Source organism: Protopterus annectens, chromosome 3.part1 (genome assembly GCF_019279795.1).
Source record: "Protopterus annectens isolate FY-2018-M chromosome 3.part1, PAN1.0, whole genome shotgun sequence".
Taxonomy (NCBI): Eukaryota; Metazoa; Chordata; order Ceratodontiformes; family Protopteridae; genus Protopterus; species Protopterus annectens.
Genome location: NC_056732.1, coordinates 785,820,826 through 785,837,782, shown reverse-complemented (window position 1 = coordinate 785,837,782; position 16,957 = coordinate 785,820,826).

Here is a 16,957-nt window from a genome sequence, read left to right as displayed (position 1 = left end):
GTGTCCAACTGCAGAATACCTGTGTAAAATCTCCCACCTTACCTGCACAGAGTATGCATATTATGTTTCCCTCCATTGTTTGTCTGTGCTCTGTACAGACACCTTGGATGACTCTTTTCTTGGAACATGATGGAAGTAACTGCAGTGCTTCATTGCACAGAGGACAACTAGCATGCAGTGCCAAGCAGTATCCCCAGACCTCTCAATCGTCTTATATGTAAAGCCATGAAAGGAGTTTGCATGGATACAATTCATAACTATGTTGTACACCTACTGACAGTAGACCAAACACAGTTTGTTTTGCTCATAGGCAGATCATGCCTACCTACCCTAACTGGCTGACCTCATCAAGTTTTACAGTATGCAATGAAGGACAGGAATATGACTGACTCCACTTACCATGGCCTGACTAGGTGTTTGACAATATTAGGCCAGCAGGCCTTGCTGGAAACTATGTAGGTTATTTACAGAGTGGTATGTCAGCTGGTGGATAGCCAAGTGTCTGATAGTCATAATCTGGGAAGATAGCATTGGATAGACCTACGCTATAATGATGCCATTCACTAGTGAACTTCCCTCAGACATCATTAGTAGACTACTCTTGTAGCCATTCCCTTCTCTGCAGTCACAGCCACTGTCAGTGACCTCTGACAAATACATTAGCAGGTGATTTTGTATTATGAGTTGTCACTGAATCCCACACAGAACCAAAAGTTACCCAGGATGGCCTGCAACACACCAGTTGTTGTCAGAGCCACTGAAAAACAGTAAATGCTAAGGACTGTACAATACTAGCCATTTGGGGGTCACCCACCCATGGAAAATATAGTAGTTTCTCCACACTGTACACAGTTGACCCAATACTCATGGACTTATGGACACAGAGAGTAATGTAGCCTTTGACGTTCACTGGTCAGTAAGATGTGGGGATCCATTCAATGTTGTACAACCTATACAGAAAGGTATGGCATGTAAATCCCAGACTGTCATTGTTATACTGTATTTGGCACTCATCACACCTATCATTGAGTGCAATGGCACATTTTCGATATCACTACACAGCCATATCTTACAACTGTAGTAGCCACAGAGGTTCCACGGTAAACAAATATACATTGCAGATAACATGTCCAATGCAGTCCATGTCAAGAGCGCATGTGTAGTCTGTCTCCTACATGCTTTGGAGGGATATGCATGGCTTCCCTACAGGGAGGTGTCAGATCCCACTGTGTACCTCCTACTTATTCAAGACAGAGCTAACACATGCATTACCTGTTCTACACACCTACACCATCACTGTGGTATAAATAGTGCATGCTGCAAAGGCAGGTGTGTAACACAGACACTAAACCCTATATGTAACAGGGTCCCCATGCATGTGAAGTACATATCTGCTGTAACACACATCATATGCAAGTTCCACAATGGAATGCAGAACAAGACAATCAAAACTGGTGTAGGACAAATGTCTGTAAAGGACACAGGAAATTTGCAGATGGTTCATCTCCATCACCACACTATGTAGATGTGTTAGCTCCAGAAACCCTAGTGACAAATATCAAGGGTATTAGACCATGTCATTGATATGGGATGCATGAGTAGGCTGTGTGAGGCCATTGTCTTTGTTAGCCCATTATACACATATGAAACTATGGACCCATGCACCTATACTGCTGTACCTTGCTGGAGACATATGTTTTCTGTGCTGACATTCCATCCTGTGCTGTGACAGCTATGTGTTTATTGCTGCTATGTATCCATAGCTGCCCCCTACAGACTCCTGAAAATGAACCATAAACAGGTCCGTGACATACGTTTCATGTTTAAGTATACAACCATTATAACATCACTCAACATAAGTTACACAAAATTATATGGCCTAATCATTGCAAATGTCAACATACAGTATCTGTCAGTGATCAGTACAAGTGGCATGGCAAAGCAACACTACATTACACAATTACATATTAATTTATATAGTCACCCTGGCATCAGACACATAGCTTCATTTCCCTGCATCGATGATGAGGATGACAGGGATGTGGCACAGGTATCATCACTTGAACAGGGTGTTGTGCAAGGGTGCAGGAGGCCTAGGCTGAACCAATAGGTTGAAAGCATGTGTGTGGGTTAGGAAGAGAAGCAGGCAAGATAGACTATGGAAATGTGCCATGTGTGTCTGTAGGTGACCTGATATTGACAGAGGTGTGTGAACACAGTCAAGCTCACTGCTAACCCTACATGTGTGCATGTTGGACAGCTGTGAACCATGCATGGTAGAACTGACAGTTCACTGTCTCTGCCCCCACACTGTGGAACTCACATTCTGGAACTGGCTCTGTCAAGAGTTGCACTGGCACCTCCAATAAGGTCAGAAATGGTGCTAGTTCCATTACAGACAATGTGCATTCCAAGACAGATATTCTGTGATCTGTCTCAGACCACCTTCTTTCCACTGCATCAGTGAACCATTCCAGGGTATCACCAATGCAGTGGAGGCAGTCACAGATGTCAGACTGTGCTGCATCTATAACAATATAAAATTGCCACTGATTCTAAAGACAACCACAAAGCATTCTATAGCTATGTCAAAAATCTCAATGGCAACACTCAGATATGCTCTGAGTTACAGCACAATGACACTAAATATACAGAACCAACTGATATTGCCAACATCCTGGCAGATAGGTTCAGTGCTAACTTTACCCCCCTCTCACCCCCTAAAGAGCCCATCTTTATACCAGAAGAATGCAAAGTTCCTGTAATCACAGCTGCACAGGTAAAAACTTCACTCTCCAAAGCCAAGAACACAGCATCCATGGGACCTGACAACATCACAGGCTGCCTTCTCCATGAACTACAGAATGAACTGGCATCCCACCTAAGTACCATGTTCAACCATAGCCTCACCTCAGGCTTTGTGCCCATTGAATGGCGCACCATGACAGTTATCCCACTCCACAAAGGGGGGGCCACAACAGACCCCGGGAACTACCACCCCATTAGCCTAACGAGCCTCGTCTGCAAGGCCATGGAACGTATCATCATGGAACTCATAAACAAAGACATTGGAGATCTCCAAACCCTGGACCCCATGCAGTTTGGGTTTGTAAAAGGCAGATCATGTCTCCTAAACCTGATAGACTTCTTTGAAGTAGTCACCAAAGCCATAGATGAGGGTAAGGTGGTTCACACAGCCTATCTAGAGCTCGCCAAGGCGTTCAACACCATCCCCCACTCTGGAATTATAGATAAACTCACTAAACTAGGTATAAATCCCTATGTCACAAGATGGGTTGCCAACTGGCTTAATGAAAGAGCCCACACTGTGAAAGTAGCAGACTCCAAATCAGACTTCAGACCAGTGACAAGTGGAATACCACAGGGTTCAGTCCTGGGTCCTCTCCTGTTTGGTATCTACTTCTCTGAAGTACAGGCTAACACAGAAGGTCTTTGGCTAACTAAATTCACAGATGACTGCAAACTAGGAGCCATAATTGAAACTCCTAATGATGTGGACATCCTACAAAAGGGCCTCACTGAGACAGATGCCTGGTGTCAAAGACATGGTCTCAAGCTCAATGCCAAAAAGTGCATTGTCATCCCCTTTGGTAAAAATTCTGTCCCCATGAACTACCACTTAGCACCGAAAGTGTGATAAGAGACCTTGGGACACAGGTGGACAGTAGTCTCTCCTTTGATAATCACATCAACAAAGTGGTCAGGAAACCCTTCTACGTGGCACACCTCATCACAAAAGGTTTCTCATCCAGAAAAAAAGAGGTCATTGTTCCCCTCTACTCATCACTCATTAGACCCATTATAGAGTACAACGCCCCTTTTGGTATGTACCTCACAAGACATCTACAACAACTGGAAAGGCCGCAAAAATACCTCACAAAGAGGATTACTGGCCTCAAACAGATGCCTTACGGAGACCATCTCAAAAAACTCCAGCTTTACTCCGTCACATATCGCCTACTCAGAGGCGATCTCTGCCTAACATGCAAAGCTATGTCAAACCCAGAGCAGTTGGACATGCTCCACTTAAAGAAATCCCAATCCCTCCGAGCTACATGCTCTAGGGACCTAAACCTTGTCACCACAATAAACAGAACATGCTGGAGGGATAGATTCCTGTCCCAGAGACTTCCCATACTCTGGAACAGACTACCTATCTATGTCAAACAGTGCTCCTCATTAGCACTCTTAAAGAAAAATCTTGATGATTGGATGGGTAATAGGAAATTCACCCCAGGGATCACTTCTGTGGTTCTGCTTGACAGGGGCACAGGAAAATAATTTTCTTGGGTGGTGATAACCAGGGTACATTTTTGGCTAGGCTTGTATAGGCCCTAGGGCCAATAGCCTAGTACCTACCTATGAACCTATTATACTATGAACTCTGAGCCTTCATCTGGAGTGCCTTTTGAAACATGCCTGTGCCTCCATGACAACCCAAAACATACACTGAGTGACCCGTGATGAGATCCCTATGACAGGTGGTGGAAGGACAGCAGGCCCCCTACACACACACATCCCTATCAATCCATCTGTGTGGATCCTCACTAGCCCTCTGGCTATGGCCAGTGTCTACACTCACTGGAGCCATAGTTGTCACACTTTCCTGTTCAATGTCCCCACCCCATCTGACTGTCCAATATCTGTGGCCTCTAGAGATTGGGTATGTGTAGGCATACTGACTGTGTGTGTGGTGATAATGAGGGCAGAAGAGGGATGTAAACCTCTGGGACAGATTCAGCCCCTGATACCCCCACCCCTTGGCCACCATCATCATCAGAGTCTGAAGAGACACTAACATCAGATTATGTAGGGGACAGAGACCAGACCCCCGGTCACCTGTGTTAAGAAATGGAAAAGCAGTACATTAATACCTGCACTATTATGCTCTGCAGTACTGCATTGCAATATATGTAAAGCTATATACATTGTTGTCACTATTACAGACCTATTTAACCCCCAACCTCATATAGTAGGACATGAGAACATTACTTTTCCTACAAACATCTGTAGTTACTTGTAAATAAAAGCTCTTTACACTGCAATCTCATCAGCAACAATGAGGTACACTGTTGACATTTGTGAAGACTCTGCACTGCTGACACATATGGCAATCTGTAATGTTCTGACAATACTGTCACATCTATCAGTGTTGTCAGACCTACAAGGCATAGGTATGACTCTAAAGTATGTACATTCAGAAATTATCTGCACAGTTGTCAATCATACCAACAGTACAGCAATCCAGCCAGCAGGCCTGGGATGACATTTTAGGGAATACATTGCAGTAAATCTACATCTGTAACAAAACAATGTTGTTGCTTACCAGGAGCAGCACCACATCCTCGTCTAATTCCTGAGAGACCTGTGAAAAGTTAAGGGAGCGCTAATGTAAACACCACCGCATGTTGCACAACAAGTGGGTAATACATCCATATATCTCACATTTACAGTAGTTACTTTGTTTACTGATATGTTGGTCACAATCTGAGCATGAGATAAAAACTGCTGTTAAAGTCCTCCCCCCAAAGAACAAACACCTGATACCCACATAAAAGTATCTACACCCTGACACACTGAATGCTACAGTATAACATTGCTGATCAAACTAAGCCTACCTGGATACTCCTCTGCTGTGGAAACTGTAGTACCCACATCTACAATATATGGTGTGATGGATGCCTGGGAGCTGTTGTGTGTTCCTAGGTTCACTAGGAATTCCAGAGTGGCTGAGAGTGGTCGGTCTGCTGCAGGGCATCCACAGGTGACACCACGATCCCTGGCCATATCTGCTGCTCTTCTGCATGCAGCATTAATCATATCCATGGCACGGAGTCAAACCTGCTCATATGTCCTGCTCTGGTGACCTATGACATTCACATCATGGATAAGGTCAGCCTACAATGCTGCCCCCTGTTCTCTGTTGTGCCTCCCCCAGACAGTAGGAGTTCATAGTGTTGACAAATGCCTTCCAGGATGATATTGTTCTCAGCATCCATAAAAGTGGCACATCGTCTGGCATATATGTTTCCTGAAAGGCAACAAAATGGGGAACACATGTCAGGATCACTTACATGGAAGTACACTATGTAGAGATACAGCAAGAAAAGAATGGCTAGCAGTATTCACTGCTTGATTACACATGTCACATTCCGCAGTGTGCAGACATACTAAGCATGTGGATACAACTCAGAAACTAGCAATAGTCAGCTATTCCCATGTGTGCCATGACAGATACTGCTGTATGATCACACATCCAACACAGGAGTCCATTGTAGTGTGTCCCCTAGGGGCAACCACCCTGATAATATGTCAAAATAACAGTGCCAAACAAATAGAAGTGCGGTATTACAACCACTATATAGGGACATTCCCACGAGATCGGTGTGCCACATTCACAAAAAACATTCCACCCTTGATGTACTGTATGTCCTCTGTAGGTGCAACAAATCTGGAGATCAAGAACATGTCATTATTACAGTTCAAAGAAAGGCTGAATGATGTAATCCCCATTCTCCCTATGTATATTCACACATATGCATCATTTTGTAAACACAAAGGTTACATACCTCATAGAGTACAATACTCCTCTGTTGATATGTGCAGATATATAAAGTGTTTGGAAAAGTGTTTACTTTCTGAAGAAAGTCTCATACAGACTGGTTCCCCAAGCCAGCTGTTAGCCTTTTTAACATGGTTCTCATTACCAAGTGATTGTCTCTTAACCAATCTGTGGTTCTGAAATGTTAATTCCATGCAACAAAGCTAATTTGCATTGTAATCAGCCAATAACATGCAACCACTGAAGAAGATATGAGGCCTTCATGTAGATTAGAAGCCCTTTCTGATATGTTGCGATGGACATTCCTGGGTCAAGATACTATGTCATTGCAGAAGGTATGTCTGTAGCAGCTCCTTTCACATACAGATGTGTGTGCTATAGGCTGCAGCTGATGCTGCAGGCAATAGGCATACACAGATAGTGTGAACACATTGGAGGACAACAACCTGTAAGAGTAACTGTGAGAGCTATGCTAGCCTTGTTGTAGAGGCAGGGCCAGAGTGAGGGTACCCATTCCACTGCAAATTAAGGCATGTGTTTAAGGTGTCATAAGTTAGGCAATGGTACCACTAACAGAGTACTAGACAAAATGTTTGTTGTGTTCTTGAGCAACCTACTGGGTAATTAAACCATTATATCAACTATTTGGGCGACTGTCAGGTCATGTGTTAAATTATGGTAGTCATTTAGAACATGTGTGCTTGTTACTAGCAGGACCTCCATATGGGTATGTTAGTTGTGCAGCTGGACTAATCTGTAATATTATTATGAAATGATTGCGTGCTGCACTCTGATACTAGTGGGCCTGATTTGCATTACCTAAGTTAAAATCCTCTGTGAATGCATATTAATGCATTACTTGACACTTTTTACATAGTGTTGCTACAGGGTTATGTCAAGTGTGTTTCTATCTGCAGGCTTATGACTTCCATCAGTGAAAAGCAGAAAAACACTTTCAAACCTTTCTCTAACATAATCTCTTCTCCATCCTACCTTCATGCAAAGTTTCACAGAAAGTTCCACATCTCCTACTACAATCAGGTTAACAAAAAATCCTTACAGTTCCTCACCAAATCCTCGGACCTGATAAAAACACTTCTCCTCTCCCTTCTAGCAGGTGATATTCATCCAAACACTGGTCCTAACAACTATGCTACTCAAAAAAAACCATGTCCCCCTCCTTCTAGCCATGACTTACCCTCTAAACCCCCTAACTCTCTCTCCATAGCTCACCTTAACATCCACAGCATTAATAATAAAATCGCTCACCTCCATGCACTACTAGACATACATGCTTTCGACATCCTTTGCCTATCAGAAACCTGGCTCAAACCTACCACCCTAGACAATGAAATTACTCCCCCCTGGCTACATCTTCAGACTAGACCGTATAGCCAAAAAGGGTGGAGGGATAGCTATTCTCTACAAAACAGGCATGCAAATTACTATCAAACATGAACAACCCCCCTCTATAAGTAATGCCGAAATCCTTATCTCCAAGCTGCAACTTAATACACACAAAGCCATCAATATAATCTGCACCTACCTTCCCCCTGGAAATAATATTAGTTCCTTAGAAGAGATCCTTAGCTGGCTTTCGACTCAATTCCCACAAGAAACCATAGTGCTAGGTGATGTCAATATAGGCTGGAAAACCTGTAACTCTGCAGACCCTCCCACCCTCTTAAATCTTCACAGCTTTTCACAAACCATTCAAACCCCAACTAGAACTAACAAAATTAACAACAAAGAAAGCTTATTGGACTGGATTCTAATAAATAGTCACTCCCAAATTTATACAGTAGGGACACTACCCGATGATTTAAGCGACCATGCCCTCACATATCTACTCAGACATAAAACTACCTCCCCTAACCTAACCAAATACAAGATGGTCAGATCAAATAAAAACTTTAACCCTGAAAGCTTCCTTACAGAACTAAATGCATGCAACTGGTCTCCCCTTAAACAACTGCCACTGGATGAAGCTGTATCGTACTTCAATTCCAGGTTCCTTTCTATCTTAGACTCTCATGCTCCCTTAAGATCTATTAGAATTAAATCAAAACCTGCCCCTTGGCTCTCAAAAGATACAAGGAATAAAATTCTCCTGAAAAATAAACTCTGGACCAAATTTCGTAGCACAAAAGATCCCTCTGACCAACTTAACTTTAGACAAATAAGAAACTCCACTAAAAAGCTGTACTACTAGATAAAAGAAACTACTACTGCCATTTACAACAAGCCAACCAACATAATCCGCAAAGGTTCTGGGCAGGCATAAACTCTCTCCTAAAGCCTGGCCACAATGACACCCCACACCCCCTAGGCACTTCTAAAAACAACCCAAAACAGACTGCTGATGCCTTCAATACCTTCTTCACTGAAACTGTCCAGTCTCTAGCTAACCAACTAGCCCCAAATTCCTCCTCTCAGTCCCCCTCTACTAACACTTCCATTCCCACCTTTCAACTGCAACCTGTACCCACTTCACTTATTTGTTCTCTTCTCCACAAACTTAACACCTCCTAGCCTTCTGCTGACTTTTTACCAGCTCAGTTTCTAAAAACTGCAGCCAATCCATTAGCCTATCCCATTTCCATCCTGATTAACAGAACCATTGTTGAAGGCTGCATTCCTTCACTTTGGAAAATTTCACATATCATTCCCCTGTATAAAGGAGGGACTTCTATAGAACTCTCAAACTACCGTCCCATGGCCTTACTCTCCCCCTTAGCTAAAATCATGGAGAAATGCATACAAAAACAACTTCTTAAGCACATGTTAAACCACAACCTACTAGCGGACTGTCAACATGGCTTCAGGCCTTACCACAGCACCACCTCAGCCCTTCTTTCCTTTACTGACTGTATCAACAAAAACCAGAACAATAACATACTAACCTCTGCTCTCTTTATTGACCTATCCAAACCTTTTGATATGGTCAACCACCAGATGCTATTAAACTTACTTAAAACCTTTGCTCTTGATTTTGGTGCAATAAAATGGTTCAAATCATATCTTCTTAACAGACAACAGGCAGTCCGAAAACAGCTTATCCAACCTACTACCTATTACCCTTGGAGTCCCCCAAGGATCAATACTGGGCCCCCTTCTGTTCACAATCTTCATCAATGATCTACATATCAGTCTGTCCTCTGCTACCTGTATACAATAAGCTGATGATTCTACTTTGATTTGTTCTGCCACATCCCCCTCTGATTTGCACTCTATCACCCAATAGACTTTCCAAAATGTTGAAAAATGGTTCTTAAACAGATGCCTAATCTTAAACCCCAAGAAAAACAAACTATTACTTTTTACCCCACCCGAAAATCCTCTCCACTCAACTTCTCTGTCTTCTCTACTAATGGCACCTACATATCTCCTGACCCCTCCACCAAGCTCCTCGGAGTACAGATAGACAACAACCTATGCTTTGACTCTCACATTAACAGCACAATAAAACTAGTTAACAGAAAACTTGTCTCCTTGTTTAAAATTGAACCCATTTCTTATACCACTAGCCAGAACTTCCATAGCATATACCCATTTGATTTCTACCCTACTGTACACCTCCCCCATCTATACATATCTGTCCAAAACTAACCTCTCCAAACTAACTGTTGCCTACAACAGTATTGCCAGATTTGCCTCTGGCTATACCTTTAGAACTCACCACTGCCAAAACTTAAAAAAAACTGGGATGGCTAGAACTACAAAATCTCATCTTATTTCACCAGCTCTCTTTAGCCCATAACATCCTCTACAAACCTACCAGCACCCCTATACTCACTACTCTCATTAGCCCTTATTGTAATCTCAAAAGTCTGCGTTCCTCTAACAAACTTCTAATATCTACCTGCAAATCCAACAACTTAGCAGGTGAGTCCTTGTTCTCCAACACAATTGGAAAAGCCTGGAACTCCCTTCCTTCCAACCTCACTGCTCTCTCCACTCTTCCCAGCTTCAAATCCCACCTCAAACCTCACCTCCTAACTCACTGGCTCTGCCCCTGCTCTGACCCTGACTAGATACCATTCTACTCCGAGAACTCTCACTTATCTTGCTTCTAATCTTATCAAAAACTTACTACTAAATTCAAATTCAAATTTTCCCCATGATGTTCTTATTTTGCTTGTTGCAGACACTGTAAAAAATATTATTTTTTTCTCTGAACTATATGTGTAACTTTTCTTAATGTTAAATGTTTTTAATGATTAATGCTCAATGTTTAATGTATTTCACTTGGAGCTTTTCTCCCAGGGCCTCTGCTAAAAATGGACATAAATCCAGTTGGACCAGCCCGGTCAACAAATGTAAAATAAAATAAATAAAAATAAATTTAATTTGAACTGCATTGTGTGGATAAAGTGTGCATGACTCAGTTATTCATTGCTGGCTACACAATAATGTAATTTAAATGCTACACACCACTGAATTTGAACCCAGGACTATGTGTGGTAAAACTTATTGTTTGCAAAGCATTTAACAGACTGAGCTACAGAATCACTGTAACAGCATGTATAAGTGCACACACACAGTCTGTGACATGTCTCCATTACATTCATTATTATGTGCCTGGCTTTATAAGGATGTATTTCTCCACCAGAGTCCAAGTTGAACATGTATTTTGCCCTAACTGTTTTAGCAGGTGTACTTGTATATGTTACTGTTAAAAGTGCCCATTTACCTGGTATTAGAGACCTCAGTTACATCCATAAGTGTTTGTACGGCTTTCTAGTGGTGTAGTCCTGTACTAGACTGGGAATTACACTTCCGGTTTTTATATTACTTTTTCAGCAAGTTTGCATGACGTGGCACTATGCACAGCTGTGCTTAAACATGCTTAATTATGGTAACTTGCAATTACTATGTTTTGCTTAAACCACCTGTTTCAATTAACACCTGTGTGGTGCAGCATGTTAATGTAGTGGTCTGTAGGTGTGATGTTCTCAGATTCAAAATAGGGGACAGATGTTTATTTTGTATGTGTTTATTGTCATTTAAAACACATATATCAGTCTAGCTCCATTTAGCTGAGCTTAACAATACTGCAAGATGGGATGTGTCGCAGTGCTTTGTGCAAAAAGTCTTTAAAGAAAAGAAAAAAGGGGAGATAGGAAAGTGGTGAAATAGGGTGCAAGTAGGAGGAAAAACACAGTGAAAGACAGGTAGGTATGTGCAGGAAGGGTATAGGGAAGAACCATAATTAGGGGCTATATTAGAACATTGAAGTTTCAAAACTTCGAATGTCCTAATATTGACCCCTATTCAGCGAAACCTGAAAACATCCAACATATGGAACAGCAAATTTTTTCCTAGGGAAAAAATTTGCTGTTCCAAAACACATACATGCAACACAAGCACACCAAACAGCAATCCATACACATACTCCTAAAATTTTACACCTAACCCTACACTAAACTATACACACACCACAAACTATCCACTTATCTTAACCCAAACCCTAACCCTAAGGTCCGTCACTATCGCACACTTTCCTCATCTGCATCCTAACCCTCACGTCCACACAATCGCACACATACCTAACCCGCATCCTAACCCTAACTAGCCTAACCTGCACTCAATTGCACACTTACCTGAACCTGACCCATAACTTTCCACCACAGCACTGAAAATACCGAAGCAACAGAAACTGACAACCGAATTCTTTCCCTAGGAAAAAATTTGGTTTTCTGTTGCTTCAATATTTTCAGCTTTCGCTGAATAGGGGTCGATATTAGAACATTCAAAGTTTTGAAACTTTGATGTTCTAATATAGACTCCATGACTATCTATTTCTTGTACAGCAGTAACTGTGTACTTTGACAGAATTTCTGGCTGAATTTGAAATATCACAACCAAAGAGAGGGGGTGAGGACAACATAACTGTGCTGTCAAGCCAATTGCACCAAATTACGTGTGTCCAATGGACATGTGTGCAAGATGGAGAGCTATGTATGGGACGATATTTTTTTTGGAGGACAAGTGCCCATTTTTTTTTTTTTTTTTAAGGTGAAAGTGGAATGTTGGGGGAAGGGACACAGGTACATGTGGGGGAGGTAAGGTGGGAAGGTGAGGAAGCTTTTGCAGATAGACAAGACAGACAACACAGCAGACAGGAATGGTGTGTGAGACAATAGGGGGTTGAACACCTTGGATGTGGTGGGTGCTGTGGAATCCCAGTCAAAACTACCTCCACAAGGTAGCAGAGTGACTCAAGTCCCCACCCATGGGAATGTCAGCACTGCTCCTTCACTGTCTCTGGGGTGGCAGTGGTGGAGGCTGAGCTCTGGGGTGAGCTTGCCCCACCAAGGTGGCCAGCATGCTCTCCATCTGGTGCACGCGGCATCCAAAACCATGGAACACAATCTTGCGCACTAAACCTGGTAGTTCATCGTGGGTAACAACACCTCCTCCACCACCACTCCCAGAGGGGAAACAAGCTCCATCCTGAAGGGCAGAACTACCTGATCCTGCAGTTAGTGCAAGGGCACCAGAGGGGGCACCACGAGGCTGGGTCCCAGATGTGCTGGGTCCAGGTGCCATGGTCAGAGGGCCTAGGTATGTGGATCACCTGGAACCAGCCTACCTTGTTGCACTGTAGCAAATTATATATAAAAATAAGTTAATGTTAGTAATAACCAAACCAATGTTAGTATTAACATAATGGAACATACCATTGATTAATCCAAATACATGTTAAGGTATATTATGTGGAACACAACATTAAATAACATAACAATAAGTATATTAACAGCAAAGCAGAATGCAATAACCCATAATACCAACAAAACAGTTAAACAGAATATATTAATATTAAATCATAATAATAACATTAATAAATTAAAGAAGACAAGGGATGGAGAGAGAGAGAGAGAAAAACATACCATTAGTGAAATCACAGATGATATTAATACACAGACTGCTAATACATACTTCTACAGGTGTGCAATGTCAGTTGTGAGTACAGAGACTCAAATTCCTCTATAAGTGATGTAGCATGTACATACCACTCAAACTGTTAGCATGGAACAGTATGGGCCAAGGGCTAACAAATGCAAATACACATCTATATGGAACTGTTTCAGATAATGTGCATGTGCATACCTACCAAGGTGTTCTCTAAATGCATTTGCAAATACATTGCATTCCAGGTAATCACTTATCTGCTAATCACAGAACAGACAGATTGGGCAGTTGTCATTACATTATGAAATATTGTGACACTTGAGAGGTATGTTTGTGTAGATTAAGTGGACTAGACAGCCATCATGTCTTAGTTGGCAGGCATGGGAGTAGAACCCAAAAGCTGTGACTGCAGGGGACATGTGCACATTATGTAATAATTGACTGCAGTGACATTAGAACAGGCATGTAATGTATAGAGTCCTACTGCACTTATTTCAACATATTCTTATGAAACCACAATCCTACTTTATACTTTAATATAATTGCTCCTTAGAATCTGTGAAGTATACACATGAAATCTACCCAGAATGTGGGCTACCTTACCCATATACCTTGGTCCTGGAGTGGGAGGAGTAGAGAGTATTATGTGAGTGAAAGTGGGCTGCAGACAGCCATGAACCATACTGTAGGATGTGCAATATATTTATCAGGCAATTATTTTTGCATTCTTTATTTATTTCAGTTTTACAGTTGACTGCAGCAACATTAGAACAGATATGCAGTGAATATAGCCCTACTGCACTTATTTCAGCACAGTAGACATAAACCACAATCCTGCTTTACACCTTATTGCTTTTTGTTATTGGTATTGTTTATTGATTATTCACTACAGTTATCAGGAAATATCTGTACTTACCACACTCACAGCACATCCTGGCCAGGCGCTCGGCATGAGAGTGGACATTGTGAGCCTGTTCAGCTGCAGCTGTTGGAAGAAAAGCACACCATTATGCATACCAGTTTTGCACAGATTCAGCTTGTATTTTAGTAAAGTAGTGACAACAATACTTACATATCTGTGGGGGATGCCCAGCCCTAGCCTCTTGAACCCAGGTGTCCAAAATTCCCCTCTTCCTTCACTTCAGGTCATGATAACGGTGATGACACTGCTCACCAGAATGGGGGATACCAGCAGCACTGGTAAGATCCCTGGCCAATTAATCCTAGAATTCAGCTTTACAGTCTGAGCCCTGGTAATCATCCTGCAACAGCTGGGGTTCGTAGTTTCAGACCAGGAGCCCAACAAACACTTTGCACTCCTGCAGATCCCCACCTCTGCGCCCAAAAGTGCACTTCATCCCTAACACCACCAGGCATATCAACAGGTTAGTAAGACTGCAACAAATGCTGCAGAATGCCCACCTGTTGCTCTTAATATAGACTGTTCTCCCACCCTTATACGTCATACTGCAACATTCAAAACAGTGCAGTGTGGCCTAGCATTGCACAAACCCATTTAGCATTGTGCAAACTCACAGAACCATATTTTAGTGAAGCTTAGCAATGCGCAAACAGGAGTAGCCATTAGCCATGAATAAGCAGTGCTTTGCACTACACAGCTTTAACACATTTGTTTTTATATTAAACCATCTTTCAGTCACTTCACACATTTCCACAGCAATAAACACAAAAAGGTATGACTGCTGGAGACTTCAACCTGGGATTTACAACACTGTAGGTGGTGATGCTACCCATTTAGCTACTTGGATAGTAAGAAAACCACTATACCTTTACATATATTACTAAGCTACCTGTTAACTTTGCTAAGCAATGCTCCATGCCACACAAACAGCCCTTCAAAAAGTTAAAATAAAAGTACATAGACAAAAACACATAATTAATTACATCTGGTTTCTATTTATAGATGTCAGGCAGATGTGACTTCTGCATGTTTAAGCTCAGCTCAGCATTGTTGCCCTTTTCGCCACTCAAACAAGCATTCAAAGAAAGCAAAATAAATAATTAATTGCATCCAGATTCTATTTTTAGATGTCTGGCAAGTGTCAGCTGTGTATTTGTATGTGCAGCTCAGCATTGCTGCACTCCATGCTACACCACACAAACAGGCATTAAAAAAAAGAAAAATATTATATTTCACACATATTTCTAGACTACCAGGGTACATTACAGGTATGTACATTATCCTGTACATAACATCTGTCCAGGAATTCCCTGCACAATCCACATCCATGGGACACTACACTGCTGCCTACATGGATTCAATATCTGTGTTACTGTGATCTGCCTTGGCAGTGTGCCATGATTAATATGAGTGGCACACTGCCGATGGGAAACCATGGCCATGTGTATCAGTACATTCCATGTAGGCTGTACATGGAGCCTACATTGATTTTATTGAATCCTGGGGTATATAAATTTTGGAATAACAGGGTGGTGTTTTTCAGAGTGACAGAGTGCAGTTAGATAAACTTTTTCACTCATTACAAACTAATTGTTTAATTACCTAGATCACCACTAACATTACTACATCAAAATCCATATTTGAATTAATAGCTGTACACCTTTAACATAATTTATCATAATTACTGCACAGCTTTAACTGCATTATCTTCGTTTCATTCTCTTTTAATGTGCAGACCAGGGCATTTGCACTGCTTTTATCTATACTGCATTTGTATTAGAACTAATTTTCTAGAAATTGTTTAACAGATTAATAGCTGAAGTATCTTTAACATAATTTGTAATGATACCTCAACACCTTTAGCTACATTATCTTTTCTGCATTCTCTTCTTATTATCTGCAGATGCCCACCATAGTGACATTTTTTACAAGTATATTACCTTGGTTTACATCATGGAAAAGTGGTCCTAGTAGCATAGTAGCATCACTTCATGTATCAATCAACAGAAATAAATAACTGAATGCAAATAGTCATCCAGCCATCTATTGCTGTCAAGTCTCAACCAACTCCTGTAGGCATGCTATGAACAGTTGTCACCACGCAGAGTTTACTGGATAATTTGGGGAGGAAAAGTAGATTGCCAGGTCTTTTTTCTGTATCTCACAAACATGCACACACACACACACACACACACACACACACACACACACACACACACACACACACACACACACACACACACACACACAAGCACAACCAGTCAATTTAGGGTCACCAATCCCACCAACTTCTTGTCTTTTGAGTGTTCAAGAAAAACAGTGTGACCACAGATGACCTATGCTAGAATAAGCAGACTCTACACAAGATGCACTTGTTGTATCCAAACCAGAAAACGTCTTGCTGTAAGGCAGCAATACTGTTCACTTTGTCAATGTGCTACCCAGACACACACATACTTACATACAAACACAGATATACATACATGCAGAACTAAATAAAAAGAAACATAAAGGTGCATTTTAGCAAAAAGAAAATA